The sequence below is a fragment of the Brassica napus genome, chromosome C2 (assembly GCF_020379485.1).
Source record: "Brassica napus cultivar Da-Ae chromosome C2, Da-Ae, whole genome shotgun sequence".
In the NCBI taxonomy this organism is placed as follows: Eukaryota; Viridiplantae; Streptophyta; class Magnoliopsida; order Brassicales; family Brassicaceae; genus Brassica; species Brassica napus.
The window spans coordinates 10410732-10417249 of record NC_063445.1 but is presented as its reverse complement, the minus strand read 5'-3'; the positions used below and the strand labels follow the sequence as shown (position 1 = coordinate 10417249).

The 6518-nt window shown below is 32.3% G+C and overlaps 2 long non-coding RNA genes across 2 annotated transcripts; both read right to left on the bottom strand.

Moving 5' to 3' along the window:
- Positions 1–250: 250 nt before the first annotated feature.
- Positions 251–1467, bottom strand: LOC106397353. Its single transcript, XR_001279687.3, has 4 exons — positions 945–1467; positions 767–822; positions 590–672; positions 251–507 (listed from the first exon to the last, which is right to left on the bottom strand). It is a non-coding gene; the product is annotated as an uncharacterized LOC106397353 (long non-coding RNA).
- Positions 1468–4429: 2962 nt separating this feature from the next.
- On the bottom strand, positions 4430–6292 carry LOC125581542. The gene is made up of 3 exons (XR_007319163.1): positions 4944–6292; positions 4738–4822; positions 4430–4643 (listed from the first exon to the last, which is right to left on the bottom strand). It is a non-coding gene; the product is annotated as an uncharacterized LOC125581542 (long non-coding RNA).
- Positions 6293–6518: the final 226 nt, after the last annotated feature.

Here is a 6518-nt window from a genome sequence, read left to right as displayed (position 1 = left end):
TTTTACTTTATTATAAACTTTCCAATAACTTTTCACCAATGAAATTTAATCAATTCAAATATTCTCAATTAATGTTCTTCAAAAATATAAAAAAATACCCTAACAATATAGAAAATTTATTTTCGTGAAATAAGAAAAAAATCTAAAATATGTTACTTTCGAAAACGGAGGTAGTAGTTTTTTAATCATCCGAAAATTTATTAATAATAACTACGAATTGATTTTTTTAAAATATAATATTTCTTTCGAATATTTGTAATTAAAATAATTATAAAAACTAAAAAAGAAAATGTTTACAAAACCATAAAACATTTTCTTGTTTACCTAAACCATCAAAACCTAACAAACATATTATCAATCTACCAATAATAACCCATCCGTAACATTTTTGCTCTTCCACCACCATCAAGCTTCTGATCTATCTCTCTTCCGTAGCTTCTGAACCAAATCCATCTCCTCTCTTCCATCTTGCTCGACTCCAACTCCATCTAAGATCCACGCCTCTAACTGCAGGTCAAAAACCACAAATCTTCTCAGCCCTATATCAAACTCAGGTCAGTAAGCATGGATTCAACCTAAAAAATCTCACCCTGTCAAGGAAGTGTTAAATACCAATTCAGCAACACAGGTTCCAGGAGCACCAAGGGACTTAGCCTCTAGCTCTCCATGAAGCTACCACCACAGAAAAATAAGAGACATAAGCCATTCATACGACAACTCAAAATTCAAAACAATGGAACACAACTCATGTCAGATTCATTAGTACCTTTGCCTTTATCGACCTGAAAGATATCGTCTGGCTTCTCGGCTTCTGTCAATGTCCTGAACACACACACACAAAAGAAAAACAAAGATTGCTTATTAAAATTCAACACTGGAGGAAGTATTTAGATCACCTACACTTGAGGAAGCAGTAATGACAGTAGAAACAACACTTAGCTCACCATGAGAATCCAAAGACTTAGGAAGAAAGAAGAGGCCAACGAGAAGGAGAGCAGCGATGCCTAATCCGAGTCCGATTGAGAACCTGATCTTCATCATGCTGGCGGCGAGCTTGAAACCAGTCTTCTCCGACACATCTCTATTTTCTTCTCCTTAAGAAAACCAGCCAGGTCTTGTCTCATTTCAACAAAAGCATAAGACAAATGAACCAACTTTATAACCAGATTTTTCATCAGATTGTTGAAATCGAGAAGTTCAGCAAACGAGAAACATCAATCGAGTCAGTTTTGAGGCAAATCCAAGTCTTGCCTTTGCGACGAACTTAGAGACAAATCCAAAAAGGAAACTTTGAGAGGGAAGTTGAACAGCTTTGTGTATTGGCGGAACTAGATCTCGGCATCATCGGTAGAGATGAAATCGAGGCTTGAGGAAGATAACAGGGCCGTGGACACGAAATCGAGGCTTCAAAATCGGTGGGAGAGATGAGAGTAGAGAAGATGAAAAGAAGAATGAAAATTCTGTCCGGAGAGAGAGAGGAAGCCAGTAAGGAGAAAAAAAAGATTAAATCTCAGCCTTTGATTTATTATAATCCAACGGCTTAGAAGGTGATCCGTGTATATAGATCTAATTAGCCAAGAGAGCTTTGTCCTTCTTTTTTATTTTTTTGTGTCTTGTATTTCATTATTTGATGATTTTTTTTTGTATTTACATTTTTAAAATTAATTTTTTATTCAAAATTTATATTTTGTAGTTTATAATTTAAATTTTAAGTTTTAACTTTTTGAAATTGGGTATAAATTTGAGTGTAGAGCTAGTTTTAAGATTTAAGATCTAAGAAGAGAATATTAGATTTAAAGTTTAGTTTATGAATTTAAACATATGATATTTAGAGTTATGATAAGATTTGAGATTATTGTTTGAAAATAATAATATGATAGTTTGTATTAAGATTTGGATGTAGAGTTTACGGTTTGAAGTGTAATGTTAGGGTTTGAAGTGTGATGTCAAAGGTTTGAAGTGCAATGTATAAACCCCTAAGCTACTATATATATATCCTTTTAGTTTACACTCAAACATATAAATTATATAAAATTATTTTGCAATAAACAATATGATTGAATTTTGATTTTAAGTTTAAAATTGAAGTTATATTAGAGTGTGATTAATTTAGGGTTATGATATATATGTGTATAGTTTATGGTATGAGGTTTAGATTTAATATCTGAGATTAAAATCCCTAATTCAACCTAATTAAGTTCTTAAACTCAAACCTTATATTCCATTCTAAATCTAGATAGACAAAATTAAATAAAATGATATATTTATATATATATATATCTCATTCTTAAACCCAATTCCTATATTCCATATCACATACCCTAAATCTCTAGTTTTATTCTCAATGCTATAAATCTGGTCATTAAACTTATATTTAAATTTTAAACTTAAACTCAAACTATAATATAATTATAATAATACATGTAAAATTGATTAAAAAGGGGGTAATTTGTAAATTACTCCATTAATAGTTTGAAATTTGAAAATTACACCATCTATTTTATTTTTTGAAAACTACACTTTCCTAAATGTGAATTGACATGTTTATCCAGATTAGATTTCAATAATTGAAATATAAATTCGAAATTAATAAGAATAATATTATTATAATTATTTTTGTTTAAGATAAATTTTTGTGTTGAGATAAATATGTTATATTACCATTTAAAAGTTTACAATAACAAAGATATTATAACCGAACTTAGGATTATAGTGAAACTCTAATCATGGAAAAAAAATCATCACTTGTTGCTCATGAACAGAGAGGACAAGGGAGAGAGAGAGAGAGAGAGAGAGAGAGAGAGAGCAATTTTCATAGCAACATATGAAAGTAACATATTGTAGTCGTTTCTGTTGCTGTTATTAATTTGAATTGGGAGGAAATAAGCAGTGTCTTGTGGAGGAAGCAACATCATGTTTGAAGGATGTTTGGAAAGTTTCCTGCATATACGCTTGATATGCATCTTCATGGTAACATTTTACAAACATTAAAGCAAAAAGAGATAAATAAAGCTGAGAGAAAAAAGAAACCAACTCCTGCAATTCAGAGTCCATCAAGCCGCATAAATGACACTTACGTCGAACTTGAACAGATTCGGAGTTCTCTCCAGAACTTATGGACCTGTTCAGCCAGTGGCAGAGGCAGTAAATTCTTTTACATGGATCAGTTTGATAACAAATGTCTTTTATATGGGTCAGTAAGCTAATTATTTCATATTTTTCTTTATGAAATAGAGTGAATTTTTCTTTTCACATGGGTCAAATGACCACCCTGGTTCTGTGCTAGTTTTGCCACTGTGTTCTGCCAATAGCTGGAGCACCTTTCTTTTCTCTTATCTCTTATGAAATTATCATGTTTTACTTTGAATTCTCTTTCGGAAGTTCAGAGAAAAAAAAACAGAGGTTTCCAGACAGTACTTGCCTCCACTCAGCCAAATCACACAGCAAAACCACAACCGTCTTTGCTTCTACTCGCGCGGAGAGAAGGATCAGGTGAAATAGTCACAGTGTTGGCGTATAGGGTGTGACCAGAAAGAGTCGACCTAAGCCTACAGTTTGAGACGTTTTACACGGTTTTGTATAGACTAGCATTAGCGTTGTAATCACTAAGACATTGTACCATAGTTGAAACGTTCTAACTCATTACCCAACCTATCTATACAAAAATCTTCCGGAAACCATCTGAACCATATCTTCAAACTTCAAACCTTCTTTAATGGTAAATAATTTACCTCCTTTTCGTATTCACCATGAATTTCCATGATTCTTTATTCACCTTTCACTCTCCAAAAACTCCAGTTATATGCAACATGCTAAAAGAAAAATCACTTAAAGTAAAATAGAAACTGAAATTTGGTTCATGAATTAACAAACCTCTGAATGAGATCAAAGGAAGAAAAAAAAATTTCAGAAATGAAGGATAAGGAGAAGAAGAAAACGAGACGTTGTCTCGAAGGTTTTTCTTTCAGAAGCATAAAAAGTTTATAAAATATTAAAAAGAATACTATGTGGATATTCTAAATATTTATTTTTGAAAAACATCTTATTTTTGTTAAAACCATTAGTTTGAGTATAAAATAATTATGATGATAAATAATTAAGAAATATTAAGATTGGACAATTTAGTAAATTTATATATACCAAAGTGTATTTTTCTAAAAACTTAAAAAAATGGTGTAGTTTTCAAATTAATATCTTATCTAAGTGTATGTCTCCAAATTTTCCCTAAAAAAAGTTACAATTAATTAATGATTGAAAAATGAAGAAATATTATCATTGGTCTATCAAGAAGCACAAGGATGACTATCTTCAGGGTTATAGTTTTAGGGGTCACACTTTAAAATATAAAAATCTATAGTTTTAAGGATTACAAGAGGATAATATTTTGTTCCAGTTATATTTCTCTCCATAAGATTTGGCTCCAATAATATTTTGGGGTTTTGGCTCCAAATCATTTTTAGCCAAAATTAATCATTAAAACACAAAACATCCCACAAAACACTAACAAGCCTAAACACTTAGAAAAAAAAAATCAAAACTATCTCCCTTTCGAAGTCTCTCTCTCTCGGATTCACACCAACGACTCTACTCCGACTCTCCTTCTAGTTCTCTCCTCCGACTAGAATCTTCATTGCTTCCTTTCTCTACGTTAAGAATCAAATGCAAGTCTCAGAACAGAACAAGTAATTCACTAATCAAACCCGAGAATACATCTTAAAAGAACAATCCAAACTTAACCTGTGTAATATTGACATTGGCTTTCTGTTTTCGTCTCTGATGGATGTCCTAATGTACCTCTTTGATTCCACCTCCATGTAAAAAGCTGAGAAACCATTTAAGATATAAATGCATTAGTTTTTCTTCTTCAAAAGATGTATCAATAGATAGGGCCAAAACATCACTTTTTCAAGGTGGAAAAGCTGACGGTAAATACGGGTTCTAACCTCGTCGATCATGGTGGGCTCAAGGTCGACAAAGACAGCATGATGGACATGCTTCCCTGCACCGGTTTCGCTGAAGAAGGTGTTGAAAGCATCGTCACCTTCGCCAACAGTCTTGTCACTCAGCACCTTAACATTAACATCATCAAACTCTACAAAACCAGGCCACTTATTTAGACTTAAAAAGGACAAGCCCTGAAACTGTTTCTTATAATCCAAGCTACAAAATAGAAAAGAGAACTAGTATTTGAAGTAAAAATGCTCAAACATATTCAAGTGTTACTTTCTAGACTATCTTCATTACTACTCCTCAAGTCAACAACAAAATCCTTAATTTCCTCAAGTTAGAAGAACGAGCAAGGTGACAGTAGCAGGCGCAAAACCCTTCAACCTAAGTACCAAAGCCATGTCTCATAAATAAACAAAGATAATTACATGAGTTAAGATTAAATCCTCCAAACAATTAGTTCCACGAATACTAATGAGCTCATATAGATTTAACAAAGTCACAAAAGAACCTAAAATTTCAGAAGTAAAGACTTGCAAAAGTTGTAGAGAGATTGAGAGAGCTTGACCGGCGAGGTTCACGGCAAAGAGAGGCTGAGACTTCCCCTTTATTCATCTCCGGCGAGCTGAACCATCGAAGCCTCTTCTCCTCCTCTGCTTATGAAGGACAGCCATCTTCCGCCTTGCCACCGGCGCTGCTCTGTTGTCACTCGCCATCTCTGACTCGAGTCAAGCGTTATCGCCGAAGCTTTCATCATGGCTGAGTGAGAGAGATAGAGATAGAGAGAGAGAGAGAGAGAGAGAGAGAGAGAGAGAGAGAGAGAGAGAGAGAGAGAGAGAGAGAGAGAGAGAGAGAGAGAGAGTTGAATCCAGACAGGTTGAATCGTAAGAGGTTGATGAGAGTCAAGCTCTGTGTGCAGATCTGAAGACTTTGTGATTTTAGGTTTAATGATTCAAGGATGGATGGAGAAGATTGAGAAAAGATGGCCGAGTGATGGAGAAGATGGAGAAGATTGATCTCAGGAGAAAAACAATCAATGGCCACAAATCATTGACCAATAAAGAGAAAGTAATAGGATTAACTAAGATAAACTTGTAACCTTTGGAATAAAACCAATCAGTGGTCGAAAATTAATCAATCCAAAACTATTTTTATTAATAATTGTTTTAGAAATTATAATTTATTGTTTAACTAATTGTATTTATATAAAAAATAAATTATATTCAAATTATTGATTACATTTATTTTGTATTTAAAATTTAGAGTTTTAAAATAAAAGTGTACAGTATATGTAATATGATTTAGGGTATATAATTTTTGTTATGGTATATATTTAAGTTTATGGTTAGAGTATTAGATTTGAGATTTGAAATTAAAATTAAAATTTTAAATTAATAAAAAAATAGAATTTTAAGAATTTTAGTTAGAGTTTAGGGGATGTGATTAATTTAGGGTATGGTATATATAAGTGTATAATTTAGGGTTTGAGGCCTAGATTAATGTTTGAAATTAAAATTATAAAAGGTTAAAACTTGAATATATTTAAACAATATTTATAATTTAAATAAGAA